The sequence below is a fragment of the Heterocephalus glaber genome, unplaced genomic scaffold (assembly GCF_053883595.1).
Source record: "Heterocephalus glaber isolate CG9 unplaced genomic scaffold, H.glaber_assembly_v1.0 deba00000676, whole genome shotgun sequence".
NCBI classification, from domain to species: domain Eukaryota; kingdom Metazoa; phylum Chordata; class Mammalia; order Rodentia; family Bathyergidae; genus Heterocephalus; species Heterocephalus glaber.
The window spans coordinates 24,920,067-24,943,005 of record NW_028258156.1 but is presented as its reverse complement, the minus strand read 5'-3'; the positions used below and the strand labels follow the sequence as shown (position 1 = coordinate 24,943,005).

The window sequence follows — 22,939 nt, the reverse complement described above, 5'->3', positions numbered from 1 at the left end:
TTGAGTTTAAATGACAGCATGTGGTGAATATAAATCTTGCTATTTCTCCACCTCCCTACATTGCCTTTTTCTCCTCTCTATGCTCCAGGTGTCTGTCTGTCTGTCTGCCTGTCTCTCTCTCTCTCTCTCTCTCTCACACACACACACACACACACACACACACACACACACACAAGCACACTGATTCACACAGCCAGTATTTCTGGAAACTTTAACCTTGGGATAGAATCTCACATCTACAATCTTCAGACGAAATCCAATTTCTAGACATGAAGACCTATGTCAGGATAAACCACCTAAAATAAAGTTCCAAATAGTATTTTTGAAATCTTCTGAAGACTATTCAATTCTAGATACAAATTCCTTAACTAGTGATAATCAAATAGAAAGAAGAGCAATATAATTGTATAATGCTCTACCTTATTTCTAGTCCAAATTGTACTTAAAGCAGAAATGATTTTATTTTTATGAACTATGATTTAATTCTGAATTTTTTTAAAAAATTCTCAAAACAATGATAAAATTGTTCATTTTCTTATTATAGAGAACTGTAGCCAAGACTTACTGGTATTTGTGATTCAGCTCTGACCTTATTTTTCATGTTACTTTTATATGATGCTGGATGGTGCTCATACATGAAAATTTCATATTGTTGGCCTTGCACTCAATAAATTATTAAGGTGGTGTGAACAGGAATATGGTGTTCAGATTTTCAGCAGTTTTCAGCCTTTTGTTCTCTTTTTAAAGGAAAGACTATTTTGTCCATAACTCCATCATAACTTTGTAAAATTTGAAAAAAGATTTGCCTGAAAAGAAATCATTGCAGGAGATTTATTATCCCCAAGGTTCCACAAGAAATTCTACAAATGTTTTTCTTTTGAGGCATGGATGTTAATTAAATTTTCCTAGGCTGAGCAAAATAAGCCTAGTAAGTCTCATAAGCACATATGGAGGTAAATGTTACAATAAAATGTACAGATGCCTAGAAAAAAATATATGTGATTTTTTTTCCCAAGATAACCAGATGTTTAAAGCTTTTACAGTAAAAACAGCCCATGACTGCTCTGTTTCTAGTACATCTTCATGGGTGTTTTCTTTTTAACATGAAGTGTTTTCCCCATTCTTCCAAAGTGTGGTCCTGACACAGAAAATTTGATCTCATATTACAAATCACAGAGCCATTCTTAATAATGCCAATTTATTCAAAACACAAACATATGCTTTTTTGATTTTAGTTCAACATATAGGTTTATACTATTACAAATATTTAAAATATCTTCAGGTTTGCAAGAACTGTGTGCTTGTTCAAGAACATGCCAAGGGTGACATTGTGGGTACTCATATATATATATCATGCTCCATCCACTGTTACATTTAAAAAATGACTAAGCAATATTAAAAATTAATAATTGATGGACTTTTCTAATAGACAATAAAACTGAAGGCAGCTATAAAAATATTTTTAAATTTTAATAAGGATCTTCCTATAGTATTCTCTTCTCGTATTTCCATGCTTGTTTTAACAGACTTTAATTATATGTAACTGTCCTAAAATCAAAGGATTAATTCAAATAGTTGCTGAATATATTACACATATGGCATACACAAGACTGAACTAACTATAAAGCTCTAAACCATAACTGATCTATATAAAACAAATAAAAAGTTCTCATTTACTTTATGATCAGACCGTGTGTGTGTGTGTGTGTGTGTGTGTGTGTGTATGTGTGGTTCAATGAGTTCATTAAACAAATATTTATAAAGTGCTACGCTTTATACTGGGGATATAATGGTGAACCATTTGTATGGTTACAAAAATAACATTCCAATAATAGCTCTTGACCATTTTTAGTAGAATTGCTATTTCATGTTTCAAAATTTAATTTATGAAATACAAAATCCAACATTGAAATTCACAGAATATTAAGTAAATGACATGACAGAGAAATTTTCAGGTATTAGCACACAGCTAGTCATTCTTTTAATATGCTACAACTGAATGCTTTTCTAAAATTTTTATGTTAGAACACTCATTATAAGAATATAATTTATATCACATTTATATTGATAGCCTCTGATAGCTATTCTGTAAATTACAAAAGAGTAAATGCACAGCTAAATTATATAATATTAAATTGTGGTTACATAGAATATTTAATTTATGGGTAAAATGAAAACGCTGTATTTTATATTTTACAACATGGCATTTAGTGTGATGTCTTGAAAATGCTCTTCTTACCTCTTTCAGTTAAGTATATGTATTTTCAATATAGTCATAAGACCATTTTTCTAAAGATAAGGATAAAGAAAAACTCCAGATATGAACAATTATCAGGAAATATCTTGAGGCCTAGGAGTACAGGGGAAAGTTAGGTGACTCGTTATCTAAGGATTGTAAATAAAAGGATTCTGCAAGGACTAAGAGTGCTTCACAGCTGTGATTGTCCTCATTCTCTGGCATACGATTTCTAGGCACATCTTAATCTAGCCTTAGCACATAGCTGTTTTTAATTTTTTTAAGAAAATTCACCTAAGTTCTTAGGTTGAAGCCTTGACAGAAAACTAGAGTTGGATAAAAGGTAAACTAGCATAAAAATACATTTTTATAAACACGTATCTTTCTTACAACTATTTGTATACAGAAATGCCTATTTAAAATATAGTTCCAAGCAGAATTTAAAATAGCAGTTAACATATGAAGCCAATTCAAATGTACTCAGTCTATTTGCGCTAATTTGACAAATAAAATTACAACTTTTTAGTCAAATAATGAGTATTTGGAAGAAACATTAGCCAACTAAATTCTCCCCAAAATAATTTGACCTATAAAATCAAAACTTTCCATCACTCAAAACACTTGTTAAAATTCAGATTCCTAGTCTCCTTGAAGATTGTGACTTTGTGTAACTGGAATAAAACTCACAAATCTGCATGTGTAACAACGGCCATCATGGTGAGTTTCACACAGGTGGTCTTGGGGTATTACAATTACAGTGACATGAAAAGCCCTCAACTGCCAGCTCTTGAGAAACAGAATTTCCAACAAAGGCTATCCAGTGGAGTAAAAATCATAATTGAATTGAAATGAGACCACATAAGAATTTCACTACAGTAAAAGGCCACTTTGCCTTTTATTATCCTGCAATTTCCTCCTAGTGCAAATCTGTTTAACAAGATGAGGAAGTAATGGGACACCTGTTCTTGGGAGACCTCACCTGTGCTAGCAAATTTTCTCTGTCTGATGAAAGCTGACACAAATCCAGACCAAAGAGGAGCAGCCAAGGTTGCAGTGGATTTGAGGAGGGCAAGAAAAAGCAACATCAGAGCACTGGGATGATGTTCTTGGCAAATGGGGCCACTATCTGCCCTGATGGTGAACTAGTAACAGAAAAGAAGCTAAGTATTTCCTGAATTTGGCAGGTGTAACTTTAAAGAACATTTAACTAATGTTACATGTATTATGGTTTTAATACCACTCCCCCAAAAAAGTTGGAGGTGAGGAGATGACATTAAGTTAGCGTGGTGTGTCTAGGGGAATTCCTGCTGGATAACCACATGTACTCCTCTCTTTTCTATAGCTATTAGGTCATCAGAATTTCTAGAATTTACTAATGAACCAACGTCAAGTTAAACAGCTTGTGGTTTGCAGCAATCTTATCATAGCACTACTGTTATCCATGAAACAGAGATAAAGCGTTCAGTGACCACATGTGAATTTTTCAGCATCACAGCTGCAGAACTAAGCTTACTTCCGGTGTTGATGTAGTCTCACTGTGCCCCATGGTCTTCAGCTCTTCTCCAAAGGTATTAATGTTCTACATTTCTCATGTGGAATAACCTTCTTGGTGAAGAAGGGAAGATAGAATTTGAGTGGCTACACTTCCCCACCATCCGTCAACTTCACACTGTAGATGCCAATTATTTGTAGTAGTTATGCTTCATGAAGTCACCATGAACACTGAAGCAGCAGCTACTAGGCCATTGCTCCTAGGGTTACACAGGAAACTACTGGTTACATTTTTTTCAGCTGACCGATACCTAATCTTGAGGTGTGGGTTCTTGTTTAAAGACAACTTATTTACTATATACCATTGATTCGTTAACATTGAACCCACAGCCAATGGCACTATAACTCATGCCCGAATGAAGCTTATCTACCAAACATATTTTATCCATATTTTCTGACAATATGTCACTGCACCAGGGTTGCAGGGGCATTTTTCCACTTTTTTTTTTTTTTTGGTACCGGGGATCAACCTCAGGATCTTGCGCTTGCAAGGCAGGCAGTGTAACCATTGAGCTAAATCCCCGGCCCTGCAGGGGCATATTTAACAGTGCATTCACCAATAAAAAGCAAAAAACATGTGACAACATGGTGCTATTAATGGAGAAAAGCACACTTGTTCACAGAATGAGTGCTGAAGCCAGAGGCAAGCATTAGATCTCAGCTAGGGAAATGCACAGCTGGCGACCCCTGAGAATGACCATGAAACTGCCTCAGATATGACTCTGAGGCGACAAATAACTGCTAGCTGTGGCTGAGCTGGCAAATACAAAACCTGAGAATGATGAGCTTGAGTACATCACCTCCTCTAGGCCCAAGGCCCCAGCATTTCTCACCTCATGCCAAGGGCATTAGCCTGCGCGGGCTGCCATGACAAAGCACAGACTGAGTGGCTTAGACAGAGCAACTTATGTTCTCACAGCTCCAGAGGGTAGAAACCTGAGACCAAGGCATCTGCAGATTTGGTTTCTCCCAAAGCCCCTCTTCTTGACTTGCAACAGGCTGGCTTCTTGCTGTCTTTCCTTTATGTGTCCGTGGCAGTGTCCTCGTTTCCTCTTTTCCCAGTGAAACTGGCCACCATGAAGATCTTCCTTCAACCTAGCTGCCTCTTTAAAGGCCTCATCTCCCTCCAAGCGCAGTCACACTCTGAGGTGCCAGGGATTAGCTTTCAACACAGGACCTTCCGGAGGGACACGATTCAACCTACCACAGAAACGCCCTCCTATGACACGCTGCTTCTCTCTGCGCGTCAGTTCACTGCAGGCTTGGATTTCCTAAAAGCATTCTTTATTAATTATTAAAATTAATTTCCTCTTGGTCATGTGTCTCTTTTTCTGCCTTTTGTTTTAAGTTTTATTTTAATTGACAACATGTGTGTATGTGGGGAGCAATGTGATATGTTGATCTATGTATAGATTCAAATGTATGTATGTTATATGTACATATATGTACACATGTTGTAGAAAGATTCGATCAAGTTAATTACATAACCATTACCTCACCAACTTACCATGTTTTGTGGTGAGAATTTTAAAAATCTATTCTTTCTGCACTTAAAGTGTCTTTGGGAATCCAAGCTGACTGGGAGCTTCTCTCCTTTATTCTTCAGTATTAAAAGTTAAAATATGTAATTAGAGTTGACTGTTCAGTGGCTTCTTTCCCTGTTAAGTCTCATAAATGCTCTTCTGGAGCTCTTGGCCAGAGGTTCAGAGCCTTACAAAATTTTTCTGCATCCTAAGCACTTGTTGTATTAGGCAGCATACCAAGAATTCCCTGGAATTCCAAACTAACCTCCACAGCTCCTCTTTCCAGGCTTTACCCCCCAACTCAAAGTTTCTGCACATTTCTCCACATCCAAAAAACATAAGAACAAGGGTTGTTTTCCCAGTTTGAGAGCCCTTGTTCTCAGCATCCTCTCCACCCTGAATTCCTCTCTATATCTATATCTATCTATATCTGATCTATCTGATCTATCAGATATAGATAATCAGATATAGACATAGATCCTTCCACTTCCTCATCTAAATGTTACCTTTCCAGGATGCTCCTTCTCCACACAAACCTCTCTTCTTCCCCAGAGCTACAAGTTAACCACATTCTACCTTGCAGTATTTGTGTATAGGTCTAATATCCCATGGCAGGTCCAAGTGTCTTGGAACCAGTGCCAATGTCTTAGTCCTCACTGCATTCCCAAACCACAGAGAACACTCTCTACTGGTTATTATTAGCAAAGCTTCGTTTTAAGTGGACAGCCTTTGCTTTTACTAGAATTAACTAGGTGAATACAGTTGAAGTCCCTCATGACTTCTCTAACTTGCTTTCCTGCCAATTCTTCTTCCATGCCTGCCATCTGCCTGGATGGTTTATTGTTGGTTCTTGGGATATCATACTTCTGTCTCTTTCCTTAGCCCTACACCAAAGTTCCCCCACATGCTTCTACTTTCCATTCACTGCTAATCTGCTCCCTTTTAATCCATTCTCAGAAGCAGACCTTGAGACCAGGTGAGGACACACTAGCACAGAAGCAAAAGAAATGACACAGAGAGGAGAGGACAGCCAGTAAGGGTACAAGACAAAGTACCACAGGAGGCAAATGAAACTTAATAATGTGGAAAAATGTTGGAAAGAGATGTAAACCACTGGCCCCAAAATTATTCCACCTGGGGCTCAAGGGAGCTGAGGCATTTATACTCATCCTTCCCTAGGAAGGGCCACTGAGGGTGAGAGGTGATCCCTGCCATAGCGTGCACGGCCAGAAGCACAGTGATCTTCCAGAAGTCCTCTGGAACAGAGACACGGACAGTCACGGTGAGAAGCAGAGCAGAGCACAACGCAATGGCAAGGTCAAAGGGACTCTGGCAGTGATGTGCTGGTATACAACAACAGCTGCCTCTCTAGGCCACAGGCCCCACTTTGTGGTATCGTACAAATACCTATTATGGCTTATTTCAAGTTTCCACTATGGCTTCACTGCAGACTCAGACGAGAGGCACGGCAGCACGCCATCACCCCACCACAGAGTATTTTCCCCTTACAGATACAGGAAGCAGAGGCACTAGAAAATGTATGAAAGCAACTGGGAAGCAATGAGTTTTCACTGTGCATTGCCTTGGTTTTTAACACAATTTATTTAATATTAATTTTCAATAATTTAATTTTTAATAATCCCTGTTTAACACCTGGCTGGCAAAATTCCTGAAAAATCTAACAAATGGTTTTCACGAGTGGACGGAGTATGGGACAGCAGTGCCTGTCTTTTTTTCACAGAATACACACTTTCTATGCTGAGTTCCAACCAGCAGCAAGCAGAATGGCCCACACGCCCAGGTCGCCTGGGAGCTGGCTGGACAGAGGCCTTCCTCCTTGCATTAGGGCAGGGCACACCCAAGTTCAGCTTCCACAGACCAAGGGGCTTCCTTTCCCAGTGGGTGCCGCCACCTTCCACAAGCCCCAGGGTTTCCAGTGGCTGGGCAGGTTGGCTTTCCAGACAACTCGTTTCCAGCTACTTAGCCCCAAGAAACCAGATTAGGTGCTTTTTGTTTTCCATTTTCTCTGTAAAAAGGGAGAACTGTGAACACTGAAACACAGACCCACACCCAGGTTTCTGCAGCACCCTGGGGATGATGAGAGGCAGTGAAAACCTATTTTTGTTTGTCCTTGTTTTTCAGGTGTTTATTTGTTAATCTGTAACATGACACTGAGGGATTTGTTTCAAATTCTTTCAGGACAAGTAACACTCACAAAGGAAGCCACCTTGCATGACATAGCCAAATCTTGATAATAGCTAAGAGTTGAATTATCACTTAATATTATAGTTGCATATTCACCCCATGTATCTTTTCCTCTGTGGTTCTTTTACTTCACATCTGGTGTTCTCTGTAGTATCTTTTTTCCCCAGATTATGTGGCATTTGTCCCCAACTTCCTCATATTCAATGAGAGTGCATGCCTGCCAGACACATTATTTCTTGTCTTCATGAGATATATTTTATCTTTTGCCAAGAGCTCATTATTCTTGAAGCTTAAGCCATAGCCAGAAATCTAAATCCTGTTTTTCAATACTTATCTATTTAGCCAGATGATTGTATCCTATATCCCCCTTTCTCTTCCAAATTCAGCTTCTAAAATTAGTCTGGCTTCCCAGCCTCAGAACCAGGGCTTCTAAAGGTGAAACAGAGGGTCCATGCAATCATCTGCCCATCCAGCACCCTGAGTTTGAATACACTGTGCCCATACATTGACAGACATCAACATCTCCTCCTGTTGCTAGGCAACCATACTGATTGGCAGCATATCTTCCTATTACTGGTGGTGGAGGCAACATCTATTCCTTGGTCTGGAGCCAGAATAGCCTACAGAGTCAGAAGAGGGCTGCTCACCGACGTGGGATTCCCATTAATCTAGGTATAAAGGGATTTCAGGATGACAGTAAGTTCACCTCACCTGCTCCCAGAAAGAATCACAGTCTTTGAAGAAGACACTGTATTGGGAGAGATCCTACACATTACAGCATTTTAATCTATGTGCTTACCTATGCGTTTACTATATAACACCCCGTACCTGAAATACAAAGCTACCAACATCTCCAAATACAGTAGCTACATCAAAGCCATCAATGTGATGCATTTATCTCTCTAGCACAGGACCTGGCACCAAAAAAAGTACTTAGTAAACGTCTAGTGAGTAAGTGAATGGAATTTCTCTGCATTCCCCACTAGTACATTATAGTTTGCTGAATTTCCTGAGTTTTCAGTTGGTCTATAATCATGTAAGTAATCCAACCACCATATCTTTGTCTTTACATGACTGTTTCTCTTCCCACACCTCTCCTTCACTCTTCAAATCAAGTTTAACATAGCTTCCTCCTCAATGCTCTAGAAGAGCAGCCCTCACTAACGTCAGTAGTGACTTCCACATTTTCAAATCCAATGGCAGGTCCACGACCTCTCGCTTCCATTCTAATCCCTCTTTCTTTAGCCTCAACGAGCCTCAATTTTTTTAGTTTAATGTAATACAAGTAGATATTAATAAAGAAAATATAAAAACAGTTCTATGAAAAAAATTTTCATAACAAAAATAATTAGAGAACAACAATGGTAAATACACTGTGTATCATGATCTTTTAAGAATATATTTTCATTTACTAATCTCTCTCTCAACTCATTTCCTAATAATGTTATACCTTTTTGGGTTTTGTTTTTTTGGTACCAGGGATCAAATTCAGGACCTTGGGCTTTCGAGGCAGGGGGCAGAACCACTGAGCTAAATTCCGGGCCCACTATACCTTTTTTGCATAAAACATTTTAATTATTAACAAAGTATTTCATATTCAGTATAATTTTATTCAAAATTATACCGAGCTTCAATTTTGTTTCTTTTCCCATCTAACAGGAAATGCCTTCTGATCCTTTCTTGGCCAAGCCCTCCCCAAGGCTAGTGCTCTTTAAGGGTCTGTCTCGGGCTCTCTGCACTTCTTATTCTATTTCTATCTCCAGGCCTTTGCTCAGCATCGGTGTCACCTACACATCATTGGAGCCCAAGTCTCTCCCAAAGCTCCAGCTCAGCACCCCTAAGTCTAGACCTCTACTTGACAACCCCACTTGAATATCTCAAAAGACATCCAAGTCTAACCCGACTAAAAGCAAATGCATAATTTATTCATATCATATATATTTTTGGAGTACCCACTATGTGTCAGGGACCACTCTGGAGCTGAGACATCAGTGAATGAGACTGTGCCCCTGATCTATGGAGCATAACAACATTCTATTTCCCCATCCCTAACTTGATCCTTCTCATTGTTCCAGAGTCCCCTGAATGACACAGCCATCCTACCAGGTGGAGAACTCCGAGGACCGGACTCGACTGTAATATCTCTTTCTCACTGTCTCTATCTTCTGGCCCTACATTCTGCCACATCCATTCCAAACACTTCTAATTTTATCTCGAAATACATAAGAATTCTGCTCAAACCCCAAATCTGCTCATCTCTCCTATTATCTCCCCATTCTAAATTTCTATTATTTTACATAAATTGCTTCCTGGGCTTCATAGTTGGTCTTTCAGCATCAGCTCTAGCCTGGGTGCTTCCACACAGCACCCAGAGAAGTCTGGCCAAAAGGTAGATCTGACCATGGGAGCCTCTTTCCCTACTCACTGTCTCAGAGTAAAACCTCTCATTAGCTTCCCTTTATATTCTGGATATAGGACAAAATCCTAAGCAATAGCTTGCAAACCGTGGCTTACTGGTTCAGCCTTACCTTCAACAATATATCACCTCCCATCTTTTCTAACCACAACTACCTTCTCTCCCTTTCATCACAAAACACAGGTGCCTACTATTTCCTTTATGGGGAACATTCCTACACACACACACACACACACACACACACACACACACACACACACCCCTACCTCTGCCTGAAAAAACTGTGTTTCTGCAATATTAGCAGATAAGGATACCTAACTTTCCATGTGTTCATTTAGTTTGTAACCTATATCCTTGCTCTGAATTTTGAGAATATTGGTTTACCAATTAATGTCTTTTAAAATTGCCACAAGATACTTCTAGGCAATCTTATATTCTATGTGTTTTCTTTACTTTTTAAGTTTAACTTCCATATTCCACCTCAAACTTCTAAAATTTTGTCCTTTTTTCCTATTTTTTATTATTTTATCCTCCTTATAGATATGTTAGTATGTGTTATTTATTGTTGTTAGCCACATATCTGCCTTTGTAAATAGATGAAATGTACATAATAAATTTAATAAATATATGAAAGTGTCTCATAGAAGTGGACACTCAATAGATATTTAATCAATTAACTGGAAGTCAGAAAACTTGGTCTCTAACCACTGCTCACACTAACATTACCAAGGTCAATTTATTTGTAAAATAAGAAAATTAGGGAGATTGCAAATCAGAGACCTGCAGGTTAAATGAGGCCCAGCAACATAAGTCATCAGGACCGTACAGTGCTCAATAAACCTTTGAACTTATGCCATAGGTGGGTACGGTATCCGCTAGCCCATGTGACCACCACGAGCCCTATTGTCTTTTCCTTGGCAATTTCACATTGCTATTGGTGGCCTCAGAATGCATTTCTTTTGAGGATCTGAGGACTACATAATCTCTAAGGTCTCTTCCAACTGTAAAAAAAAAATTAGTTATCTCCTTATTTTATGGCTAATAATTATTTATGAAAAGAACAGTGAAAAACTGGATATAGTTGACACCAAAATGTAGAGCACAGAATGACAACAGGTAAAGCTGTTAGCATCCAAGCATCCTTAGGCACAGAGAGGTGAATTTATTTTCAAAAGAGGAAAGAATGGTTTAATTCTTAGAGCATCTGGAGATCAGAATTTTAACACAAGGATTAAAACAAACATGTTAAAATGCTCTCATCCTAACAGGCTCAGGACTGTCGGTTATATGTGTGGATTACATAAAACACAGCATAATCTGCCATCCCTGGCAGCCTTTGCTCATGATCCAGACTGGGGCTGGAATCAGAGCCAAATGGTTGCAAAGAAATGCACAAAATGGCAAGAGATGCACACCTCCCACCCCATGCCCCCGACCTTCACTTTTGTGAGTGTATTCTTTCCTATTGCTTTACTAGAATTCCACTGTCTTCAAGCCAAATGTACTTTAGAAAAACCCAGTTCCTGAAGCTTCTCATATTTTATGTTATCTCCCAGATATGTTTTAAAAAATGGAATACACTGCTTGGGTGCTGAGGTGTATACCTGTAACCCCGGCACCCTGGGAGACCGAGACAAGAAGATTGCAAGTTCAAGCCCAGCACGGGCTATATTTTGTTATTTTTTGTATGTAGGAGCTATATCAACACAACATTATTGAAGGTTGATGTACACTGTTTTATACAGATGTGCTATTCAAAAAAGAAAGATGAAAAACAAAATCTTAATCTCCCCTATTTACCGTGCTTATTTCCTGGAGTTGGAGGAAGGTTTGTTTAGAAAATAAGAGGCTGCAAGCCCCAGCTTCCCCATTGGTTGGGTCACCTGAGGCTACGTGACTTCTCTGCATTTCACTTCCCTTGCCTGTGAAATGAGGCTACTGTGATTTACTAATTAAACAAAATAATGTATGTGAAATTTCTATAATACTGGATGGTACTTTATAGCCTCAAGCTGTTAGATTCATTCTTAAACTTTAAAACTACCACTGGAGAGGACTCGAATACTTACTGAAGATGAGGTTATTGAAAACAATCACTAAAAACACAAATATGGGGGAAATTTTGTATTATTATATAAGTCAACTCTCCAGCCCACAATTACCACTGCTTCTCAGTAGCTGCTTTCATGTAATAGACACATCTCTCCAGATGTGGAGATGTGGAGCTCAGAACTCTCAATCCTTATATTCTAGGGCTCCCCAGGAACATCCTCAGGCATAAACTTTTCATCTTAACACTGATGAGATAACCTGATGAGATTCTTAAACCTTTTCATAATCAAATCTAATTAAAACAACTGTTTCTAGATTCAATGAAATCAATCTGGTAGTAGATGGCTGTGTCACTGATTAGATAATGGATCAGAGAACTGATATTTGAAACCCAAATTCCCACAGTGGATTTTTGTTAATAAAGTAATTTCACAGGATGCCTATTATTTTAATAATTTGAAGGACACTCTGGATCCAATCCAAGCAACAAAACTTTATTACTAAATTAATAACAACCTCTTTTTCCAAAGGTCGAGGGTAAATTGAAGTGAGCTCTTACTCAGTAAACATTCAAGGGCCAAACCTTCCTACATGCAGGGCATTGCCACGTTGGTGACCGACCTTCCTTTCCCTCTGCCTCTAGGCCCTCAGGACCGACTACACTGATACAATTTCCATAAGGTAGATTATCCCCTCAGAAGAGATGACTGTCACCTTGGGAGAGCTTCCTGCAGCTGAAAAAGAGAAAAATGTACTGAGTCTACCACATCTACTCTAACCATAAACCCCAGGTCCTGCATTTCCTCCAAATGGCAGCCAAAACATTTTTAAACAAACTGAAACATATTAAGAAAAAGAGAGGTGGGGCCAGGGATTTAGCTCAGTGGTTTTGCCGCCTGCTGTGCAAACACAAGGATCTGAGTTCGATCCCCGGTACCAAAAAAAAAAAAAAGGAAAGAAAAAGAGAGGTGGTTGAGTTATCGAAAGGGTATGGAAGAATGCAAGCTGTTTCTTTCCTTTAAAAGGCTGATCCTAAATTTTTGGAAAAGAGTTTTTTTTTTTTAAAGGAAAAATCATCTAAAACATTATTATCCAGAAGTCACTAATATCAACATTTTGCACACAACATATGTATAAAATTATGACATTTAACCAGACAACAACTGTCTACTACTTGTCAGGTAATCAAAAAGTGAGCAACTATAGTATAGAAGTAAAATGTTATAAATGAGGCTCACTCTACCAGTAACACTCCTGATGCTTTCAGAAGTCCAGAACAGAAGGGTGCTCAAACAGAGAGAGAACTCATCACCGGGCAGGAGCATCTCTCTAAGCAAGCTGGTGTATGGACATCATAATTTAAAAATACCATTACCATGTAATTTATTTTATAATAAATTGTACTTTAGCATTATTGAGTGTTAATATCTATTATTATTATTATTATTATTATTAGGTATTTGGCTTAAAAAGTTATGACTTACATTACACTTTGATTTACTATATTTAATTTACACATTCTAAGTACACATCTATACTAAAAAGCAAAAACTATGTTTTTAATCGTTAATACTTACAATTTTATTAACATTCTCATCTATAATTTATCAGTTAAAATGTTTATGAGCCTGCTGTTGTCATATAGGTAGGTTTTCAAGCTAGGAATATACTTTCTTTAATAGGTGCTATTCAAATTTTATATTTCCTCCAGAGTTAGTTTCATTAATTTGTCTTCTAAGTTACTTCTTAGAAGTTGTCAAATTTATTTCAAAACAGATTTTTGTAATATGCTTTCTATATCCTTTTAAATTCTGTAAAATCTGTGGTAATGTCTCCTAGATCTTAATATTGTAATTTAAAAAATGTATAACTGATATTGTGTAACAGGAAGAAAAGGTATAAAAGAGCAGGAGAATTGGGAGGGGTAGGGGAAGGGAAAAAAGGGAAAGGAAAAAATATGAGAAGAGGAAAAAAAATGGAAACAAGGTCTTTGCAAATAGGGAAGGGTGGCGGGGGGTGAAGGGAGGGCAAGGAAAGGGGAAAAAAATAAGAACCAAGAGACTCATGTAATGGTACAAGATCCCAATGATGAATGGAACTGTACTGTATACCTAAAATGTACCAATAAAGTTAATGGGGAAAAAAAAATTCTCATCACTTCACAGCTGTTATGGTTCCAATATAAAACGTTCCCCAGAGACTCAAGTATTGACCTTATCAATGGTTTAATCCATTCATGAGTTCACGGCTGGATGGAAGTGGGGCCAGCTGCCTTTGGAGGGGTCTCCTGTCCCCACACTCTTCCTCTGTCTGATTCCTTCCCCCCTCTCTGCTTCCTGGCTGCCAAGAAGTGAGCAGCTTTCCTCCATCGCACCCTTCCACCATGACGTTCCTGCCCTGGAGCCTGCCAACGATGGACTGAAACCTCTGAAACCATGAGCCAAACTAAATCTTTTCTCCTTTAAGTTGTGTGTATCATTTGTGTGTGTGTTGTGAAAACATTTAAGATTTAACCTCAGCAATTTTCAAGTATGCATTATAATTAACTATAGTCACCATGCTATGCAACAAATCTCCAGAAATTACTCCTCCTGAGACTTTGCACTCTTTAACCGGCATCTTCCCTCTGCCCCTCCCCCAGGCCCTGGTACCCACCATGCAATTAGCTGCTCCTGTGAGTTCTGTTATTTTACATTTCACATAAAAGTGAGATCAGGCAGTATTTGTCTTTCTGTTCCTGGAATACTTCATTGACTAGAATAAGGAATACATTTCTTGACTCTGTGAGTCTCACAGAGTGTTTCACATTATCTGTATAGGATTCAAGGTAGGACTGCAGATTTTCAGTTCCTACCAAAGATCTAAGAAAACAGAATTGTCAGGCAAGACATGGGACTGATGGGGAGGAAGAACTAGGGGATCTGCATGTTTAACCTGTATCCAAATAATTCTGAAATATACATGGACAACCACTGCTTTGTCTCTTAAGTGGTCAGAATTTTAAGAATCAAAACTTAAAGAAGCATGTTTACATTTTTGGGTGTCACTGTGCAGACTGGGCTGGTAATAACTATTTCCTTAACGTGATGTATTGATGACAACTTTCTCCTAAATTAAATATAACACATAACATATGATGGATGGATTAAAAAGAATCATTACCACCGCAACCCTAACTTTCCTTATTGCTAGAAAGAAATCAGGTTTAACTTTGTCCTAACAGATGTTAGATGCGTGTGTACATGTTGGAGAGAAGAAGAGGCATTGCTGTGGCTTACATCTAGATGTTCCGCCAAAGCCTCATGTGCTCACAGGTGGGGCTTTTGGGAGGTGACTGGATCATGGGTGTGGGGTACAGGGTTTGTCCACTGATTGGTTTAGCATAGTTCTTGGCGCGGATGTTGGACTTACTGAAGAGGGAAGACTCACCCTATGTGTGGCTGGAACCAACTAATGAGACTGTAGCCTGGATAAAATAAAAAGGGAAAGAAGAAGGGCTTACTGGTTCTCCTCTGCAATGCTCCCCTCTCCCATGTCATCCTGCCTTGCAACCAGCAGACTATGGACTGAAATCTCCACAAACTATGAGCTAAAATAAACCTTTCCTCTTTTAACTTGTGGGTGTCAGGCATTTTGTCCCAGCAATTAGAAAATAAGGCAGGCACTGAGCCACAACTTGGATTGAAATTGTAAGAGCAGCCCTGAGCGAGAAATACACCTAACACCCTATGGCCAGCCAACTAGAATATTTGTTAAAGCTCCATGCATAATATTTAATGAAGGGGAAATCACATATTTAGCTGCATAAACAATGGGAATACAATGAGACATTCTTGAGGCTAAAGTTCAATGTGCAAATTATGAGAATATACTCCTGCAGTGTAATTATACTGGGAAGAGAGCTAAGTACTGTGTGAAACCACAAAACCGAAGAAGTCTAAAATGCTCCTTTTAGAGATAATACATTGGAAATTACTGATTTCCTCTTAACTTTCACATGTGAGCAGTTCCCTCAAAGTTTAGTAATTTTTAGATGGCAGTATCATTTTGGACCTGGTCAGCCTGTTTAGGGCTTTGGCACCACACACTGGCCAAGATCAGAGCTCTACGGAGTCAATGGCTGCAGTGGGACTCAAGATGGAGCAGATAATGGAGTTCACAAGATGAACCAACTGCCGGAGACTGGAAATAAAGCTGTGGTAAAGTACACTAGGTAAAGTAACCCTGCCATGGTAGCAGAAGTTTTTATTAATAAATTCATTACTAACCCATAGTAATAACAGATTTTGCTGCAGAGAGTAAGGGGATATTGTAGGCAATGCATGGACAGAGACAGATTCACAGGCCCGAGCACAGAGGAAGAAGAATGCTCTGGCACTGTATTATCCTGGAAGGAAACACTGCAGTTGGTCATCTGACCCAGGGGTAGCAAAACAAGACTTGGAGTCCCAGGAAAAGACAAGTTCCATTCAAATTCAGGGCGATTTGACTTCTATATGATACACTTCATTGGATTACATCATAATTATCAAGGAACTCCCTGACTTCTCACTTTTGGTGACATTAATCAGGGCTGAGAAGGAAAAGGAGGGGTGTTAGTGACTACCCTGCATATGAAGACTTAGGAAACCAGACTGCTACACCTATGCCTCTCTCCTGAAGATTAATCCCTGACTGACAAAAACTGGCAGGACAGATTAGTGGGTTCCTAGATCATGGGGTGTGTTAGCTTCCAATGTGGCAAGGTGGACCATAAAGGGTGAGCTCAGCAACTCAACCCCTCGTGCTCTGATGTGAAAATAAATGACCAAAGACGTCCAAACCAGCTAGGCTTTGGGTGCTGGAAGTGGCCCTATGCTTGTTTCACTTCAAAACAATAGGGGTGACTGGCTCCTGTATGGCACCCGTAAATACCCTACCCCCAGTACACCCTCTGGAGGAAGGAAGAGACTGCAGTAGAGGCTCCCTGTAAAAGTTTCAGTCCTCGGATATTTTTAAATCTCTGGACCACCTGACAGTGTCTCCATTTCACCTCCAAAATACAATTACAAGAAGAACTATGGAAAAAATTAAGCATACTTGTAGAAAGAAAAGGCAAGCCACAAATAGCATGAATCCTTGAGTTACTCCGTCAAAGATTAGGAACTCCCAGGGTGGTACAGGAGTAAGGCTACCAGAGGACCAGAGGAAAATACAACAGGACAAAAATTGGTTGCTGTGAGAAAGTCCTTCCTCACCTCAACTCCTGACAAAGAAATCCTATTATCTTATTCCTTAACCTAAGGTCAGTCTGGATCAGGAATACCCATAATCCATTATTACCAACTAAGATTATACTACTGGTTCTGCAAGGCCCTCAGACACTTTCCAACTGCTAACCCTAATTTAGAGAGAACACCCATTCCCATCTGTAATATTATTTTGAACTTGGGATTTGACTTCGTACCCTCCTTCCAATGACTGGGGCACTCACAGCTTTCCAGTGTGGTCCTCTCTGCCCAGAATGCACTTCTTTGTCCTAGCTTTGGTTACTCTGCCCCAAAGCCACATCATGATTGCTTTTATGGCAGGTGTCTTTTCCAAATCCCCTAGCCCAGGCATGTTACAAACACCATGAAATATTCCCACAAAAACCTCACACTTCTGCTCAATAATTATCATAACTAAATAATTATTTGAGCAAGTATTTGCTCAGCCTAACTCCTTCAATCGACCTTCATGAAGAAGTCACTGTCTGCCTCGTTCACTCTTCCTGATTCCCCTGGGCCAAGGCACATAATAGGTGCTAATTACCTACTGAATGAATGAAAGACCACCAAAAACTTAAAATCAAGGAGAAGTTATCACTGAAGTGCATTCACGCGATGAAGACTATGCAAACGCAACCTATTTTTAATGATAGTTATGATTCAAAATGTTTAACAGATATTGTTAACCATTAATTTTTCACTTTGCTCTTGCATATGAATAAACTAAAAATAGTGACAAATTCAAAATTATATTTACCTAAAGAGAAATGAATCATTTTGTAAAGTGAGCCTGCAATTAAAAATAACTAAGTAGTTTTACAGTGACCAGGGTTTCAGTTAAGTAATATCCAATTGCAACAAGATATGGGTGTTAAATATTCATGAGCTGCTCAGAATATTATGAATTAATCAGTGCTTCCTCATTTAAATGTTTAATATTTAATACTATGCTGCTCCTGTTTCTTGAAAGTGTTACACTTTACTATGTCTCCTACTACTGAATAACAGAGTTGACACATAATATTTAGAATTATGGTGGGCCGGGGATTTAGCTCAGTGGTTCTGCCACCTGCCTTACAGGCACAAGGCCCTGAGTTCAATCCCTGGTAGCAAAAAAAAAATAGAATTATGGTTACAGAATCCACATTGATCTATACATTAGAGGAAAACATTACTGTAATGCATCAAGCTCTTGATGAAATTCTAACACCTTTATCTTAGATCCAAAGAGATAATAAAAACAAAACACATGATAAGTGTATGTAAATGCCTATCCAATGTGATTGCTTTTCATCCAAGATAATTTATCTGGAGAAGCTTACTAAAAATCTGGATTTCATGAACTACCCTAGACAAACGTAAGTGGCATTCTATGGGCATTTTAGGTGATACAAAGTATTAATGTTTGCGTGTTAGTCTAGTAAATCTTCTAAACAGTAGCTCTGGAAATAGAATACTAACCCTTCAAAGAATTCATCCATTCCAAGTCCTCCCAGGCACCTTCAAACTAATGTTAATAGCCATAATATTTCGTTCTTACATCTATGCCATTATTCAGAAATCCAAAGGAAATTAACTGTGACTCTCATCTTTCAACATATTCAGGTCCTTTTACCCTAACAGGGAAGCGATTTTGTGCTTCATATACAAAACAATGGTGACTCTGATTGGTTGAATTATGCCCCTACTCCCTCAAAATTCGTCTAAATCCTAATCCTTAAAGCCTTGGAATGAGACTTTCTGTGGAAATATGGTCTAATGGACTTATATTTTTCTGTTCAGATACCAGTTATTATTTGGGAAGTCAAACGTCTTTTCACTGGGACTTTTGTCAAGTTAATTTTCAGGAATATAGTTTAGCTAGAATACTGTTGATATTTATTGTTTCAGAATGCTTCTTTAAAATCACTGGTTTTGTTGTTGTCCTATTTTGTTGTCTGTTAATTATTTGATGAAAATTTAAGGAAGGAAAAGCTGAGCACAAAAATCAGCAAGAGCCTTAAGTCTGATTCTTTGTATCACCCTTCAGCCTACCAAAATCAGGAAAAAGACAATTAATAGTACGTTAGCCACAACTCCCTACAATTCTAGATACTGAAGATACACTGAACAATGTTAATTTAAAAATAAATTTATTTTTAAACATTCCATCTTTAACTTAATCATGAACTAATAGCTTTCATTTTCAGTTTCTAACTAAAATGCCTATTTCTCCTGATGTATTTCTATAAACCTTGCTTTAAATTTAAACTCTCTTTCTCTTGATGTAAACTTGACACTATAGGAAAATCTCTGGGGTCTGAAATATGTCACTGGAAATGATTTCAAATGCATAAATTTATTTGAAGTGAAAGGAGACACAAAGAACTAGCATCTTTCCCTTATAAAGCATTACAGAGATGGAGATGTGTACTGAAAGGAAAAAATATACAGCAAGGCTGGGGTGTAGCTCAGTGGTAGAGCACTTGCCTAGCATAGGTATGGCCCTGGGTTTGATCCCCAGCACTGCTAAAACAAAAACAAAAACAAAAAACATACACAGTAACTGCTTATATTCAGATGTCCAGGAGATTCTTTTTTATATCACTATAGTGTTTACACATAAGAATGCTGAACAACACTCTAAATGTCTCTGATGGATGAAAGTGTTCTGATAAAATGTTTTCTGCTTTTCATTTTTGCTAAATGGAAAAGTGGTCATTTAGTTTGGATGTTGGCCCTGGCCTTATTAGCAGGTGCTTCCCTTTACTGCCTTTCATGAGGTGATGGCATCGTCCTCCGTGATGTCATGGCCATCAATGCACCTTCAGTGGAGATGAAGCTGCACTATTTCCTTGTTCCTCCCTTTCTTTCTCATCTTGCGTGTGGATCCAAGCTCCAAGATTCCTGCTGATTTCAAAGGGAGGTTTGCTCCAAGATCAGCACCACGGGCGAGAACGTTAGGTAAGAAAAGGCTTCCCAAGAAGATGAATACAGAATGTGCCCTAAACTCTTATTTATTGGAGTTTATTAAAATAGCTAACACACCAACCTATCTAGAACTCACATTAACAAGCGGAGGCACTGACCTCTGTTTGGTTTTGGGTCCACATGCAAAGCTTGTTTCACTCTTTGCCAAAGAGCATAAAGAGGACTCAGGACAACGTTAAATATCGTGATTCAATTATTAGCAACATTCAGTTTTCTCCACAGCTTCATTAAAACTCATTTGAATGTGCTCCTGACAAATCACATGTGGCAGTGCTGGTATTTTTCAGATACTGGGAGGGAAAATACACCCACATATGCATACACTTTTATATAAAGAATATTAAGTATACCAGTATAAATACCAAATGGGAATGTAATCTCTACTAGCAGTTATAGTGAATTTGTTTTGCTAAAAATAAATGATCAAAATGCACCAGCTTTTTAAATTCATACTCTGCTTTTGCATCTTCTAGTTGTTAAGTCCAGTTGCCAAGTATGATATGGTGATAGGCACCTACCCAAGCACTTCAGGAAGTAAGAGAATGGTATAAGTGTGTCAGTGCGTGTATGCGTGTGCGTGCGTGTGTGTGTGTGTGTCTGTGCATGCAGACATGAGTGCCTTACTCCCATTTCTCTTTACTGGGAAAAGACTTCCACAGCTTTTCTTCATACATCCTTTCTGGCTATTCCTCATTTGTAGGCCATCTGAATTAAGGTCTTAGCAACACTGGTACAGAAAAAAGATGTATATGAAATATTAGAAGATGTGAACACTTTTGGGACAAAGCTCTGGCATGGAATCTATAAGATGAACATTTAGACATAACATTAATATACCAAAACAGATTTTTCATAATTATATTACAAAGTGCTTCAATCTAGATAACCAAGAATCTGCTTTTTTTATGTTCTGGTAAACTAAAACAGAAATGATAAGGAGTTACTGATTTAGGCACAAGCTAATTTCAGTATTTCAAAAGCACATGAACAAAAGTAGATATTTCCATGTATCTTTTCTTTCGATTTTTAAGAACAGTAATTTAAAGAATCTCAGAAACCAAATTAACAAGATAAATTTTACAAAGGTTTTTCAGCTGAAAAGACAATCATGAGCCATACTTTATACATCAGATTTAACTGAGGCCAGATCAGGCACTCATTAAAATAGACACCAGCCACAAGCTTACATCTAGATTAGTATATCTCAAAAGCAGGCTCAACTGGAAGCAACTACTTATGTTTTTTGAATAGCCTATTGTTTACCTTAAAATTAAACAAATAGCTATACGGCAGGAGGCCTAGGGTCCAATTTTATCTATGCCTACATGAGACCCTGAATAATACAATCAACTTTTATGGACTTCAATTTAATAAAACATAACACAGAAGTAGACACAATGACTTACAAAATGTTTCACAGTTCAAAAATCTCATACGGGCCTATGGCACTACTATGGGAGATTTTAATATATCACTGTGAGTAGTTATTGAATTCCTTTCTCTAGATATTAAAAATGAGTAAAGTAATCAAATCTCCTATCAGAACTTAAGGTTATTTTCCCAGCAATGGAGGGACAGATATGACTTCATAATTCATTGTGATTCTGTACCATTTAAATGAATCTTGCTCAGTGACATTCAGTATGTATTTTGAATCTGAGGACTCAGAACTTTCTCCAGATCTAGAAAATTCTCTATTATCCCTTTGTGTGTTGCATCTGCCCTCCTTGCTTCATCCTGTCCTGTCCCTCTGAGACTCTGATTAGAGGCAGGGTAGCATTGCTGGTGTTGCTTCCTTAGCTGAGCTTTCTGACAGAGAGCGATGTGCACAACCCTATACCAACACATAAAGCAATTTACCTCTGTTCTTCTCAAGTGAATTTTTACCTGACATATTTCCATATCATAGAGCAAATGTGAAGGGCAGAGATTTTTCTGGTTTTCATGCAGGGAGACCAAAACTTCATCACAGCTTCATCTCAGCTTATGCTGAGAGCTCAAATTCATCTTTCTTTTGAGCACAGGGGCCTGAAGCTGTGGCTCGGGCTCTAAAATTCTCACTCCCACAGTGTGTATTAGGTTTAATTAACCTGTGGGCTGCTCTGGCTTCTGTCCCTTCTGCTGCCTCTGGGGTTCTTACCCTGATTTGTTTCAAGAGTAACTGTGCTTTGGTTTTAGAAAATGTCTGTCGTATCTCACCCAGCATTTAACGAATCTGGACTTGTACTGGGGTTTCTCTTGTTAATTCACCCCCTACCTGTTGCTCTGTCTTCCTTCCTACACCCTGGCAGTCACTCAGGCACATCCAGAGTTGCAACCACAATGTCATACCTTCTTACCTTGCCACTGTTAGTCATGAGAATCCCCCTTCTTTCTAGAAAACCCGCTACCTGAAATGAAAAGCTTCTCTGGAAGACATGCAGCCACACTAAACTGATTCTAATCTTAAAAGTATCCAGCCTGGGCAACTGAGCAATTTTGCAAGACCTCGCGTCAAAGTTAAACAGGGGCTGGGGATGTAGCTTAGTATGAAGGCCCTGGGTTCAATCTCCAATACTACCAGGAGGAAAAAAATGTTCCACGATACAGAGATTAGCATGGCCCCTGCACAAGGATGACGCGCAAATTCGTGAAGTGTTCCATATTTTTAGAAAAGGTCCAAAAGGGTAGGGGTGGTGGGAGGAGATGGGGAAAGGAAAGAAGGGAAAGGAAAAATTATGAGAAAAGAAAAAAAATG

At 38.6% G+C, this 22,939-nt stretch overlaps 1 protein-coding gene and 1 non-coding gene across 2 annotated transcripts in view; one reads left to right on the top strand and one right to left on the bottom strand.

Moving 5' to 3' along the window:
• The window catches only part of Reln (reelin), a 445,708-nt gene that overhangs the window by 389,773 nt on the left and 32,996 nt on the right, over positions 1-22,939 (bottom strand).
• On the top strand, positions 22,750-22,851 carry LOC147829302 (U6 spliceosomal RNA). The gene has a single exon (XR_015449418.1). It is a non-coding gene; the product is annotated as a U6 spliceosomal RNA (small nuclear RNA).